At 40.0% G+C, this 14,873-nt stretch overlaps 1 protein-coding gene across 4 annotated transcripts in view; it reads right to left on the reverse strand.

The window, feature by feature from the left end:
* The window catches only part of Gas2 (growth arrest specific 2), a 112,324-nt gene extending 108,450 nt beyond the window's left edge, over positions 1-3,874 (reverse strand). The window contains exons 1-2 of one of the 4 annotated variants that reach the window (XM_032893531.1): positions 3,794-3,874; positions 2,740-2,909 (exon numbers count right to left, since the gene is read on the reverse strand). The gene's annotated coding sequence lies outside the window, so the exon portion shown is untranslated. Of the gene's footprint in view, positions 1-1,500; positions 2,121-2,627; positions 2,662-2,739; positions 2,950-3,793 lie in introns of those variants that run through there. The other 3 variants (XM_032893530.1, XM_032893534.1, XM_032893533.1) reach the window with 3 other exon arrangements.
* Positions 3,875-14,873: the final 10,999 nt, after the last annotated feature.

Consider the following 14,873-nt stretch of genomic DNA (forward strand, 5'->3'; position numbering starts at 1 on the left):
AGAAATTGTAATGGAGCTATAACCTCTGTCAGGGATGAAATCAAAATAAACTGAAAAAGTATCTGGCAAAATAACAAACAGCTTTAGTAACTAGAGGACAGACTAAAAAAGCCCTTGGAAAAGTTGAGAAGAGAAATTCTCAAATACTCCTAAGAGACTTGTGGCCTAAGAAGATATTTTGCCCAAAGTAATAGAGTATTCACACAGTTATTAAACCTCTGTTCCCTCCCTGTACACAATCTCTGTTCTAACTCTTCAGGTATCTTTCTCCCTGATAGCCAGATAGCAACTTCTCTTGGATAAAATGATCACACATACACACACACACACACACACACACACACACACACACACACACACACACACACACACGAAATTCTTTCTCAAGACAAAATATTTCTGGCAGTTGAGACTTTCTGCAAGTCATTGTTCTCAAAATTCTACTTACCCATTCTTCCAGACAGTGAAGCACAAACTTTTAGACCCCTGCCAGATTACGATGAGGTACAATTTGAGTAGAAAACCATCTAAAGTCGCTATGTGCAAGCTGTTACGGCTCACATCAAAAGTTTATATAACTCAATTTGGCAAGCCCTTAATTTGTGAAAAGATTTGCATATTGTATATAACACAAAATTATATTTTAACTCAAATATAAAAATTAACTATCAGAATTCCACATTTTCTTCAGCTATATATGTAAATATATTTGTGTACAACATTATATATGTACACACACACACACACACACACACACTTCACATAAAGAAAAGAGAATAGAAACATATCAGGTGAACTGCCCTGAAAACATCTAATCCTGTAGGAAGTTACCAAGCACCTTAGCCCACCTTGGCAAGAGCTACTTCTACTCTCCCTCCTGTTCTTTCCTCTCGTCTAATAATAGTCGTTGGAAGACTTCTGGGAAAGTTCAAGAAAAATTAAACAAACTAGCTCTTCTTTGGGACACAATATCAAAGTCACAAACCACCAAAATAATGCTACAATTTCTACAGAAATTTCAATCAAAACTTCCTGGAAACTTGTTGTTGGAAGCATACTGGATGTTTTAACCAGCTCAGGTCTTTCCAGCGCTCCCTGCACCTGCACAGCCCTCCAGTTCTGCAGCAGAGTTCTAAAAGCCATGTTCCTGCAGGCTGAGTTAAGCCCTAAAGTTTTGCCACATCTTCAAACTCAAAGTTTAATTAATGCTTGGTACCAAACTTGGTGCCATGCTAGAAAACTCGAGGAGAGGGGCCAATCACAAGTCCTTTGAGTCCAGTGAATTCTGCCATGTAGATTTATTTCCCTGCAAAGCACAGTCCGCTGCACAAAGTAGAATGCTTATAGATAAAATGAAGAAATACACATAAAGTTCAACGTCACAGAGATGAAAGCCAAGCTCTCTTTCCCGGTCAGAAGCTCCTCAGGCAGCCCTCAGTACAGGTCCCGAGGCACATGGCCAAGGCACTATGTCCCAGATTTGGTTCCTCCGGCTCTTACCTTGTCTCAGGCAGTCAGAACCTGAACACCCATGTTGGAAAGGACGACCACCACCCTCTCCACAGCTAGAGCAGGGCATTCCTTGGAGAAGGGCTCATTGATAGATGCCAAAGACAAGCTAGGCAAGTCAGATGTGAGCTGTAGTTAGGAGCACAAGACTACGAAGTTGGTTGGGAAAAGCAGCAATGAGCATAGGGTTTGTTCTCAGCCCTGCCTCTCAGAGTCTCTTGGGACAGGTGGGAAGAAAAGGAGGACTTCCTGTGCCTGGCGGATGCTCCCCACCTGTGTGAGCCTTTATTTAACGCCATGAGGCCAACTGAGTGTCCCTCGGAACACACAATCTTATTTCCTCTACATAAAATCTCCTATGCACAAACCAAGCTTTGTGAGAGAGGTTTGGGCTGGTGGGTAGGGAGTCCATAAAAATAACGATGAAGATAGAAAAAAAATAAACAAAGACCGTGATTTAAAAATAGTAACTGGAAGAAAAAACCCACCTCACCTATATGTGCATTAGAATACAAAAAACAGAATGTTGGGCAGTGAGTTTGCTCCCATTCTAATTCGACACTAGGAACTCACTCAGAATGTCTGGACCAAGTCAACCCTTTAGAGTTGATATAATTTAATTTTGCCAGGGTAATTAATGCAAAAAAAAAAAAAGTTGGCTCCTTTGCCCATGAACAAATAAGCTGGGCTAAAATGAAACACCACATCGAAATACAAAATTATAGATAAATTCAACGTTTGTTCATACAGAGAAGGGTCAACTCTACCCAATTCATCAAAAACAAAACAGTCACCGCAAATTACATCCCGACCTCTTCTTCCTCTGCCCCCATTAAGTTAAAATGTCAGGAAATATGAATAAGACCACCAAGCTCCCCGTGCGTACTCCCCCGCCCCCGTTTCCCCTTAACCACAGAGCATGCACGGCGTTACAGACAAGCTTGAGCATCACGCATGTGTACATTTACATCCAAGTGCTAATGAGACTTCCTCACTTCCGCCCCTGGTTGGTTGAGCGGTCCCAGAGGGTTTCTGGTGCTGCTCAACAAAAGGGATGGAGGGGTGGAAGCTGCTTCTTGGGTACCGGGATGTCTCCCGCTGCAGTGAGCACCTCTCACCCTTGGTTCTGCTTGCAGCTGCTGCGGATGTTGCTTCCAGTCCCCCACCCCATCCCCCTCCGGTCCTGCCTGCAGTAATAGCTTGGCTCCCCTCCTGGCTGCGAGTGCTCACCCAGCCAGCTGCTCCCTGAGACTCAGCACCCGCACTCTGGGCTGCACCCCTGAGGCTCCTCCAGACGCAGGTCCTGTGGCCCCCGCTCCTCACAGCCCAGCAGCTCGGTGGCGGCGGCAGCTGTGGCCGCACCGCCCCTCTTCATACTTCTGTGATGGCTCCTCTTGGTGCTGTTTGGGAAAATGATTTTAATCCCTCTCGCCAGAAACAGATTTCCTACATTTCATCAGTCCACACGGACCAAGCGGAAGTAAAACTCTTACTTTTTTTTACTGCTGGACAGCAAATGCGGTTGACACTGATTTACCCTTCAAATGGGAGAGATTGTATTACAAGCCCTTGGCAGCAATTCCGAGTTGGGGCCAAGCTCCAGCCCCTTGTCTGTCCCCCAAACACTAAGCTAAGACAGAAGGGGTGGGGAGCTGGGAGGGTATCATATTTAACTTCGGGGGTTTTAACAGTCAATGACTTTAGCACAATGTTAAAATTGAATGTTGGAAAGCTTTTCTTTCCTGACCTGTGAGTTTGCACACTCAGTGGCATGAGCTTTCTAGTAACTTGGGCCAGTGTTCATTCTAAATAGAATGTGTTGTCTTAAAATTCTGTTTAAATATTATTTCTGAGGGGTCTGCATCCAGGGCTGTTTCTACTTTAGAAAGGAAATGTGACTGTGTCCTTCCTTCTCTCAGCCATAGTTCAGGGTTGTGTTGAACATCACAGACAATTCAACCCAACTGCTGTGTGTTAGGGTATGAAACGTAAGATGAAAAGCTTTGTAAGAGGTAGACAGATGTTGAATTGTCTGGCTCACCTCTGAAGGACAGGAACCTCTAGCTGAGTGTTGGCTTTCACTTCCCACAGAGTCTGCAAGGGATCACCTGGTATACTTCTGTATCCAGCCTGCTTGACTGCAGCACACAGGCACTAGCTGATTCCGAGATACCAGGTCAAAATGGAGTGAGCCATGCTCACATCTCTTACCAGAAAACACAACAACAACAACAACAAAAGTACCTGTAAATCTACAATAGCAAAGCAAGGCAGACCACTTTACCTGCCATTGAAAGTACATTCCACATTTATTCTTGCTTCCACCAGGAAGGGTTATTTGCTCCTGGTTATTAACCAGAAATGGCACCAGTTGTTTGCATGCCATGATAAGATAAACAAAAAGAGAAAGACAATGGGAAAACTTAGGGTAGTGACGCTTTTCTTTTCAATTACATTGCCTACTGCAATGTTGGCCCCACAGCTCCCCATAGCATTCCTGAAGGAGAAAAGAAACATTCCTCTAACTGAAAGAAAGAAAGAAAGAAAGAAAGAAAGAAAGAAAGAAAGAAAGAAAGAAAGAAAGAAAGAAAGAAGAAAGGAGGGAAGAGAGGGAAGGAGAGGGAGGAAGGAGGGAGGGTAGGGGAGGAGAGGAAAAGAAAAGAAAGGAAAAGACAAGACAAGACAAGACAAGACAAGACAAGAAAAAGGAGAACAGAACAGAACAGACAAAACTTGGTGAACTGGCATGCATAACCATGAGGAATATCATTTCTCAGTTTGACCTGGTTTTAATTTTCATAGAACTATCTTCCACAAGGCATTCTGAATTTCTGAACCTGTGCACTTTACATAAAAGTTTATATCCTTTTAACATCAAAACATCATCATCTAATGAATGCTAAAAGATGTGTTTTCAAGAGATATCCATGAGTTCAAAGAGTTTACCACCTTGGACTTTAAAAATCTTAAATTCTATCCTCCCTTAGATAAAAATAAGTCTCATTATTCATTACTTCAGTTATAAATAGTGACTTGAGATGTTTTTGCTGACTTGTGGATAATGCTAGGCCTGGTTCAAGAAATAAATGAGCTTTCAAGGGCACTGAAGTAGCCTAATCACACATACTCCCCGCCTCCCCATGGTCCATCATTCCCAGTTTTTGAGTTTAAATTATGTAGCATGTCAGTCTCTGCCCTTCAAGGTAGATCTTGTACCACAAGGAACAAGGAACTTAGATTTGCTTTCTTACATACTTTACAGCTGAGCTAAATATTCTTTTGGTGATAAAAACAATAGCACAGGGGTTGTTGTTCTCCTTTTATTGAAAATAGATGACAGTGTACCTTCAGTACAGTCTCCTCCACCCTCAGGTAGTTCTTCCCCATCCCCCTCCCAGCCATACACATCCCTTCCTGACTCTCAGCCCAAAACAGGCTTCTAAGGGAATATAATATAATATAATATAATATAATATAATATAATATAATATAATATAATATAATTCATCACATCAGAATAGGGCAAAATAAATAAACCGAAAGAGCCCAAGAAGGCGGCATAAAAATCAGAGAATCACTTATTCGCATTCAGGAATCTCATATAAATAGTCAACTAAAAGCCATAATATATACACAGAGGACATGTATATTTAAAAGAGAGAAGAAAATATGTTAAAAAAAGAAAATATATTTTTACAAAAGAAAAGCTGCCATAACACCAGCGCAACTTCACCATGGTCAGTGAGTTCTGTAGGTGTAGTCTTAAGCCATGGAGACTTGCCATCGGTTTGTAGAGAGCCACCTACAATCTTGGTAACAGTACGAGTTGTTTAAGCGTTCCCATGCGGCCCTTTTGACAAACAGCTCAAATAGATGTAATCCAATCTCAGTACTGGAAGCTTTGGTGAAAAAAGATGGCAAGTTGGAGCTCTGTTTCCCCCATTATTTGAGATATAGGTAACCTTCATATGTATAAATTTCTACTATATTATATTTCCAAACTACCCCTCAAAATGCCCTTAATTTTAGCTGTCTCTTCCCACATTCCTTCCCTCTAGAACTCTTCCCTCCACCTCTGCACTTAATCTTCCCAGTCTCCCTCTATCCATCCATAATTTTCTATTCCATTTCCCTCTCCTCGAGGGTTATATCTCCCCTACTGCCCCAAGTCCCTTAATGTATACCCAACCTCTGTTCCATAGATTATTCCCAGGTTATTGACTTAACTATTAGTATTCACATATAAAGGAATATATGACATATTTGGTTTTCTGAGTCTGGACCACCTCCCTCAGGATAATTTTTTCTGGTACCATCAGGTTACAAGTTGTTTGAGCAAGGATTTCCATTGCTATGAAGGTAACCAAGGTAATCTTATAAAGGGAAACATTTAATTGGGATTGGCTTTCAGTTTCAAAGGCTCAGTCCATTATTAACATGGTGGGAAGCTTATCAACATGCAAGTAGACATAATACTGAAAGAGCTGAGAGTTCTACATCTTGGTTCAAAGGCAGCCAGTAGGAGGCGCTTATCTGAACTGGGCAGCGCATAAGCCTCAAAGCCCATCCCCACAGTGACACACCTACTCCAACAGAGCTAAGTCTTCTAATAGTGCCACTTCCCATGTGCCAAGCTTTTTCAAACCACCATACAAGTGAATCTTATGGTCTCGTTTTTTAATGGCCGAGTAAAACTTTATTTTGTAAATATAACACATGTCCTTTATCCATTCTTCTTTTGAGGAAAATCTACATTGTTTCCAACTCATGGCTATTGTTAATAGAAAAGCAATGAATAGAGTTAAGCAAGTTGTATCTATGGTAGTATGAAGCATCCTTTAAGTATATGCACAAAAACAGTTGTATAGCTGGAATTGAGGTAGATCAATTTCCATCTTCCTGAGGAACTACAACACTGACTTCCAAAGTGGCTATATAAGCTGGCACATCCCATCAGCAATGAATGAGTGCTCTCCTTGATCCATGTTCTCACCAATATACATCACTTGTTTTATGAACCTAAGCCATTCTGATGGGTGTAAGATAAAATATCTAAGTAGTTTTCTATTTTTCTGGTGAAAGAGCATGCTGAACATTTCTTTGTTTCTGAGCCATTTAAGATTCCTATATTGAGAATTCCGTTTATAAATATAAAGTCATTTTAAACTGGTTTCTTATGTCTTTTACTTTCCTTTTTTTCTTTATTAACTTGAGTATTTCTTATTTACATCTTGAGTGTTATTCCCTTTCCGGTTTCCGGCCAACATCCCCCTAACCCTCCCCTCCCCTTCGATATGGGTGTTCCCCTCCCCATCCTCCCCCCATTGCCACCCTCCCCCCAACAATCAGTTCACTGGGGGTTCAGTCTTAGCAGGACCAAGGGCTTCCCCTTCCACTGGTGCTCTTACTAGGATATTCATTGCTACCTATGAGGTTGGAGCCCACGGTCAGTCCATATATAGTCTTTGGGTAGTGGCTTAGTCCCTGGAAGCTCTGCTTGGTTGGCATTGTTGTTCATATGGTGTCTCGAGCCCCTTCAAGCTCTTCCAGTCCTTTCTCTGATTTCTTCAACGGGGCTCCCGTTCTCAGTTCAGTGGTTTGCTGCTGGCATTCGCCTATATATTTGTTGTATTCTGGCTGTGTCTCTCAGGAGAGATCTACATCCTGTTCCTGTCGGCCTGCACTTCTTTGCTTCATCCATCTTGTCAAATTGGGTGGCTGTATATGTATGGGCCACATGTGGGGCAGGCTCTGAATGGGTGTTCCTTCTGCCTCTGTTTTAATCTTTGCCTCCCTATTCCCTCCCAAGGGTATTCTTGTTCCCCTTTTAAAGAAGGAGTGAAGCATTCGCATTTTGATCATCCGTCTTGAGTTTCATGTGTTCTGTGCATCTAGGGTAATTCAAGCATTTGGGCTAATAGCCACTTATCAATGAGTGCATACCATGTGTGTTTTACTGTGATTGGGTTACCTCACTCAGGATGGTATTTTCCAGTTCCATCCATTTGCCTATGAATTTTATAAAGTCATTGTTTTTGATAGCTGAGTAATATTCCATTGTGTAGATGTACCACATTTTCTGTATCCATTCCTCTGTTGAAGGGCATCTGGGTTCTTTCCAGCTTCTGGCTATTATAAATAAGGCTGCTATGAACATAGTGGAGCATGTGTCTTTTTCATATGTTGGGGCATCTTTTGGGTATATGCCCAAGAGAGGTATAGCTGGGTCCTCAGGTAGTTCAATGTCCAGTTTTCTGAGGAACCTCCAGACTGATTTCAGAATGGTTGTACCAGTCTGCAATCCCACCAACAATGGAGGAGTGTTCTCTTTCTCCACATCCTCGCCAGCATTTGCTGTCACCTGAGTTTTTGATCTTAGCCATTCTCACTGGTGTGAGGTGAAATCTCAGGGTTGTTTAGGGTTTGCATTTCCCTTATGACTAAGGATGTTGAACATTTCTTTAGGTGTTTCTCAGCCATTCGGCATTCCTCAGCTGTGAATTCTTTGTTTAGTTCTGAACCCTATTTTCTAATAGGGTTATTTGTCTCCTGCAGTCTAACTTCTTGAGTTCTTTGTATATTTTGGATATAAGCCCTCGATATCTAGTTTTTTTTTTTTTTTTGAGTTCTTTAAATATTTTGGATATTAGCCCCTTATCAGATGTGTAGTTTGTAAAAATCTTTCCACCTGCACTAAGCTGCCACTACTACTTGGAAGTCAGTGATATTTATTATACTAAGAGAGTAGGATCCTCATCAATAGACAGAAACGTATAGGAAAAGTCAAACTACATCTATGAAGTGGCAATATCATGCTGCTGCTTCAAATCTGAAGTGGTGTTTGGATGTAAAGTGAAATTGTAGTTGTTGTAGTCTAACAACAGTGTTCTTTGTCCTACAGCTTTTCAGTTTCATGAGTCATTTAATTGTTGATCTTAGTGGCTGTGCTAATAGTGTTCTATCCAGAAAGTCTTCTGCTGTGCCAATGAATTCAAGGTTATATCCCATTTTCTATTCTGGCAGATTCAGTGTATATCCATCTATGTTAAGCCTTTGTTCCATTACCCAGCATCATTTATTGAAAATGTTATCTTTTCATTCCATTGTGCATTTCTGCTTTCTTCATAAAAACTCGGGTATCTATAGGTGTGTGGATTTATGTCTGGGTCTTCAATTCAATTCCATTGGTCACAGGGACTGTTTTAATACCACGACCACACAGTTTTTATTACAATAACTCTGTAGTACAAATTACAAATGGGGATTGTGATACATCGAGCAGGCTTTTTTTTTTAATTATTCATGATTATTTTAGCTATCCTGGGTATTTTGTTTCCATATGAAACTGAAAATTTTCCACTCAATATATATGAAGAATTTTGTGGAAATTTTGATGGAAATTTCAATGAATCTGTAGACTGCCTTGCTTGGATGGCCACTTTTACTATGTTAATCCTCCCAATCCATGAGCATGGGGGATCGTTCCACCTTCTGTTATCTTCTCCAATTTCTTTCTTCAATGTCTTAAAGTTTTTATCATACAAGTCTTTCTTTGCTTAGTTACCCCAAGATATTTTATATTATTTGAGGCTATTGTAAATGATGTTAGCTCCCTGATTTCTTCCTCAATCTGTTTGTCATTTGTACATAAGAGGACTACAGACATTTTTTTGTTAAATTTTAATTTATTGATATCCAAAAATCGATGTGATTGACTGATATTTGGAATAACAAAAATAATTTTTGAAACTACATCTCAAAATTATTTTTTAATTTTTAAAAATTTTTTATTGGATATTTTTTTATTTACATTTAAAATGTTATCGGGTTGGGGATTTAGCTCAGTGGTAGAGCGCTTGCCTAGGAAGCGCAAGGCCCTGGGTTGGGTCCCCAGCTCCGAAAAAAAAGAAAAAAAAAAAAAAGAACCAAAAAAAAAAAATGTTATACACTTTCTGGGTTTCCCATCCGAAACCCCCAATCCCATCCCCTCTCCCCATTCTTCTACAAGGTTGTTGCCCCACCCAACAATCCACGCCTTCCAGCCTCCCACCCTGACATTGGGGAAACCAGCCTTGGCAGGACCAATGGCTTTTCCTCCCATTGGTGCCCAACAAGGACATCCTCTGCTACATAAGCAGCAGGAGCCATGGGTCTGTCCATGTGTATTTTGGATGATGGTTTAGTCCCTGGGAGTTCTGGTTGGTTGGTATTGTTGTTCTTATGGGGTTGCAAACCCCTTCAGCTCCTTCAATCCTTAACTCTTCCAATGTGGACCCCATTCTCAGTTCAAGGGTTTGATGTTAGCATTTACCTCTGTATTTGTCACACTTTGGCTGAGACTCTCAGGAGACAGCTATATCCGGCTCTTGTTAGCATGCCCTTATGGCATCAGCAATATTGTCTGGGTTTGGTGGGTGTATTATGTGGGCTGGATCCTCAGGTGGAGCATGCTCTGAGTGGCCATTCAATAAGACTCTGCTCCAAACTTTGTCTCCATATCTTCTCTTATGACTACTTTTGTTCCCCCTTTTAAGAAGGACTGAAGCATCCGCACTTTGGTCATCATTCTAGAGCTTCATGGGATTGCATCTTGGGTAGTTTGACCTTTTGGGCTAATATCCAAGTATCAGTGAGTGCATACCATGTGTGTATTTTTGTGACTGGGTATGAGGATGATATTTGCTAGTTCCATCCATTTGCCTATGAATTTTATGATGTCACTGTTTTTGATAGCTGAGTAGTACTCCATTGTGAAGATGTACCACATTTTCGGTATCCATTCCTCTGTTGAAAGGCATCTGGGTTCTTTCCAGCTTCTGGCTATTATAAATAAGGCTGCTATGAACATAGTGGAGCATGTGTCTTTGCTGTATGTTGGAGCATCATTTGGGTATATGCGTGGTATAGCAGAGTCCTCAGATAGTACAATGTCCAATTTTCTGAGGAACGTCCAGACTGATTTCCAGAGTGGTTGAACCAGCTTGCAATCTTACCAACAATGGAGGAGTGTTCCTCTTTCTCCACATCCTTGCCAGCATCTGTTGTCACCTGAATTTTTGATCTTAGCCATTCTGATTGATGTGAAGTGTGATTGATGAAATCAATCTCAGGGTTGTTTGATTTGCATTTCCTTGATGACTAAGGGTGTTGAACATTTCTTTAGGTACTTCTCAGCCATTCGATACTCCTCAGCTGAGAATTCTTTGTTTAGCTCTGTACCCCATTTTTAAGTAGGTTTATTTGGCTCTCTGGAGTCTAACTTCTTCAGTTCTTTGTATATATTGGATATTAGTCCTCTATCAGATGTAGGATTGGTAAAGGTCTTTTCCCAATCAGTCAGTTGCCACTTTGTCCTAATGACAGTGTTCTTTGCCTTACAGAAGCTTTGTAATTTCATGAAGTCCCATCTGTTAACTCTTGATCTTAGAGCATCAGCCATTGGTGTTCTGTTTAGTAAATATTCCCCAGTTCCCATGTGTTTGAGGCTCTTCCCCACTTTTTCTTCTATTAGTTTGAGTGTATCTGGGTTTATAGGGAGGTCCTTGATCCACTTCGACTTGAGCTTTGTTCAGGGTGATAAGAAAGGATTGATTTGCATTCTTCTGCATGCTGACCTCCAGTTGAACCAGCACAATTTGCTGAAAATGCTATCTTTTTCCATTGGATGGTTTTGGCTCCTTTGTCAAAAATCAAGTGACCATAGGTGTGTGGGTTCATTTCTGAGTCTTCAATTCTATTCCATTGATCTATCTTCCTGTCTCTGTACGAATACCATACATTTTTTACCACTATTGCTCTGTAATACAGCTTGAGGTCAGGAGTGGGGATTCCCCCAGAAGTTCTTTTATTGTTGAGAAGAGTTTTTGCTACCCGGGGTTTTTTGTTATTCCAAATAAATTTGCAAATTGTTCTTTCTAACTCTATGAAGAATTGAGTTGGAATTTTGATGGGGATTGCATCGAATCTGCAGATTAATTTTGGCAAAATAGCCATTTTTACTATATTAATCTTGCCAATCCATGAGCGTTGGAGATCTTTCCATCTTCTGAGATCTTCTTCAATTTCTTTCTTCAAGGACTTGAAGTTCTTGTCATACAGATCTTTCACTTGTTTTGTTAGAGTCACACCATGGTATTTTACGTTATTTGTGACTATCTTGAAGGGTGCCAGTTCCCTAAATTTCTTTCCCACCCTATTTATCCTTTGAATAGAAGAAGGTTACTGATTTGTTTGAGTTAATTTTATGCCCAGCCACTTTGTTGAAGTTCTTTATCAGGCTTAGTTCTCTGGAGGTACTTTTGGGGTCACTTAAGTATACTATCATATCATCTGTAAATGGTGATATTTTGACTTCTTCCTTTCCAATTTATATCCCTTTTACCTCCTTTTGTTGTCTGATTGCTCTTGCTATGACTTCGAGTACTATATTGAATAAATAGGGAGAGAGTGGGCAGCCTTGTCTAGTCCCTAATTTTAGTCAGATTGCTTCAAGCTTCTCTCCATTTGGTTTGATGTTGGATACTGGTTTGCTGTATACTGCTTTTACTGTGTTTAGGTATAGGCTTTGAATTCCTGATCTAGCTACTGATTTCCGTAAGTTGATTTTGTATATAGTTGCTTCACTGGAAGTGTTTATCAGCTGCAGGAGTTTCCTGATAGAATTTCTAAGGGTCACTTATGTATACTATCATGTTATCTGTAAATAAAGATATTTTGACATCTTCCTTTCCATTTTTTATCATTTGGTATACTTCAGTTGTCTTAGTTGCTCTCGTAAAGACTTCAAGTACTATATTGAATAAGTATGGAGAGAGTGGACAAACTTGCCTCGTTCCCTTTGACTATAGTCTTGCTATAAACTGTCTTTATCATGTAGAGTGTCTCTTACATATCTAATCTCTCCAGGGAATTTATGATGATGGTGTGTCCAATTTTATCAAAGATCTTTTCTGTATCTAATGAGAAAATCATGTGGTTTTCATCTTTCAGTTTATGTGGTGAATTACATATATTGACTTATATATACTGAACTATCCCTATATCTTTAGGACAAACCCTACTTGATTATGGTAGATGGTCTTTTTGATGTCTTCTTCAATATCTTTTACACGTGTTTTAATGAGTATTTTTGTATCCATGTACATGAGGAAATTGGTTTGTAATTCTCTTTCTTCATTGGGTCTTTATATGTTAGGTATCAGGGTAACTATGGGCTCAAAAAATGAATTGGGCAATGTCCCTTCTGCCCTCCTCTTCCTACTTTAGAGAATAATTTGAGGGGTACAAGTACTAACTTTTCTTTAAAAGTCTGGTGGAATTCTGCGCTAAAATTATCTGGCCAGGGACTTTTTATTGAGAGTGGGGGTTCTAATTGCTGCTTCTATAATTTAAACAGACTTTTAAATTACTTTTGTGATCTTGATTTTATGTTAGTGAGTATCTATTTAGAAAATTATCCACTTCTTTCAGATTTTGCTAATTTGTTAGAGTACAGCTTTTTATAATGTGTCATTATTTTCAGTGTCTGTTTTTATGCCACCCTTTTCATTTCTCATTTTGCTAATTTGGATATTCTATCTCTCCATCTTTTAGTTAGTTTGGATAACTGTTTTCAATATTAATAATTTTCTCAAAGAAACAACTCTCTGTCACCTTACAACAACCTAGGACCACATGAGAAGAGAGCTTCAACTGAGGAATTATCTAGATCAGGCTAGCCTGTGGGCATGCTGTGGGGGAATGTCTTGATTTAACAATATGGGAAGATTCAGCCTATGTGGACACCACCATTCCCTAAGAAGGTAGTCCTGAACCATGTAAAAGTTGAAAGACTGAGCTACATGCAAGCCAGCAAGAATCTATACATTTATTTCTCTTTCTTCTTTTTCTATAGATGTCATGTGAACAGCTACCATAATTACTGCCTTAACTTCTTCTCAATGATAGACTGTAAACTAGATTTGTAAGCCAGATAAACCTTTTCCTCCCCTAAGCTGCTTTTCCTCAGGATTTTATCACAGCATCAAAGTAAAACCAGACCCAGTGTCAAACAGCAGTTTTACTTGATTTGCTTGGATGTTTATGTTTCTCAAAATCAGTATTTTACTTTATACATTCCAATTACTCACTGGGCATGTTTCTAAAGATAACCTTCTGTTCAACTCAAATTCTTTACCATAGGAATCCATTGTCCAGTGATAACACTGCAACTTACCTGGGAGTAAGGGGAATGAAGCAATTGTCTCACTTACAGAGATGAAAAATACCTAATTATGACGTTGATATTTTACCCCACTGAAAACAACCAAGCCAAGTTTGAAGAATTCTCATGTACAGTTTTTTACTTTATATCATCATAGCAACAGGAAAGTATATCAGTGAGTGTTTCCTGAGTTACTAAACTTTTCACATCACCCCTAACATGAACAACCCATTTTCTCAAGTGAGTGGAATAACTAATTATATGCCTTGCTGTCCCCCATCTGTATGCTACCTTCCTCTTTTCTGTCCCCCACCTCTACACCTTTCAGTGGAAATAATACCTATGGACATATCTGGAGGGGAACAAAAGCAATGGAGATTAGAAGACATACAGTAAACCTAAAGATGAACGCAAGAGAAAAATATACCAAAAGATCATCAAGAAACATTCCTATTTCTTGACAGCTGGAGAGATGGCTCAGTAAGAGGGTTAGTTGACCTTGCAGAGGGCCAGAGTTTAGTTCCTGGTTCCCTTACTGGGCCTTGAATAATTACCTATAACTCTAGTTCTTGGGAATCTACCTTCTACAGATGCATAAAAGGGTTTTAAAAGAATGGCTCAAAAGTAAGAAAACTGGCAGATAAATTCCTGCCTCCCCTTTCTGCTGTTCATCTTTTGGAGAGTGTAACAACAGATGATGTGAACAGAGAGGAAGACATGTGGAGCTCTTTAGGTAGTGCTCTCTAGTCTGAGGACAGACATCATGTTGTAGGAGGGAAAATTAAGTACCAGTAGTAGAGAGGTGTTTAGTCCCTGGGTTTGATCTTCAGCACAACCACACAAATACACGTATGTATACATACATATACACATACAGACACAGGTCCAATGGGAATCAATGAAGACATCCATGGTTAGGCTAAAACGCCAATGGCAATTAATGGAACCATAGTCTTCAAAAGCGACCTTGGGAATTCTGTTGTTATGAACTCAGTAAGAAACAATGTCACTGTGAGACTAAGAACAATTTCACTTTCACCATATGTTATGGCTATCTATGGGTGTCAATGGATACCAGGGCAAGTGAAAAACTATCTCTGGGTGTGCTGCAAGGGTGCTCCTTCTAGAAGATGCGCACATTTGAATAAATGAGCAGAGTTTC

Source organism: Rattus rattus, chromosome 2 (assembly GCF_011064425.1).
Source record: "Rattus rattus isolate New Zealand chromosome 2, Rrattus_CSIRO_v1, whole genome shotgun sequence".
Classification (NCBI taxonomy): Eukaryota; Metazoa; Chordata; class Mammalia; order Rodentia; family Muridae; genus Rattus; species Rattus rattus.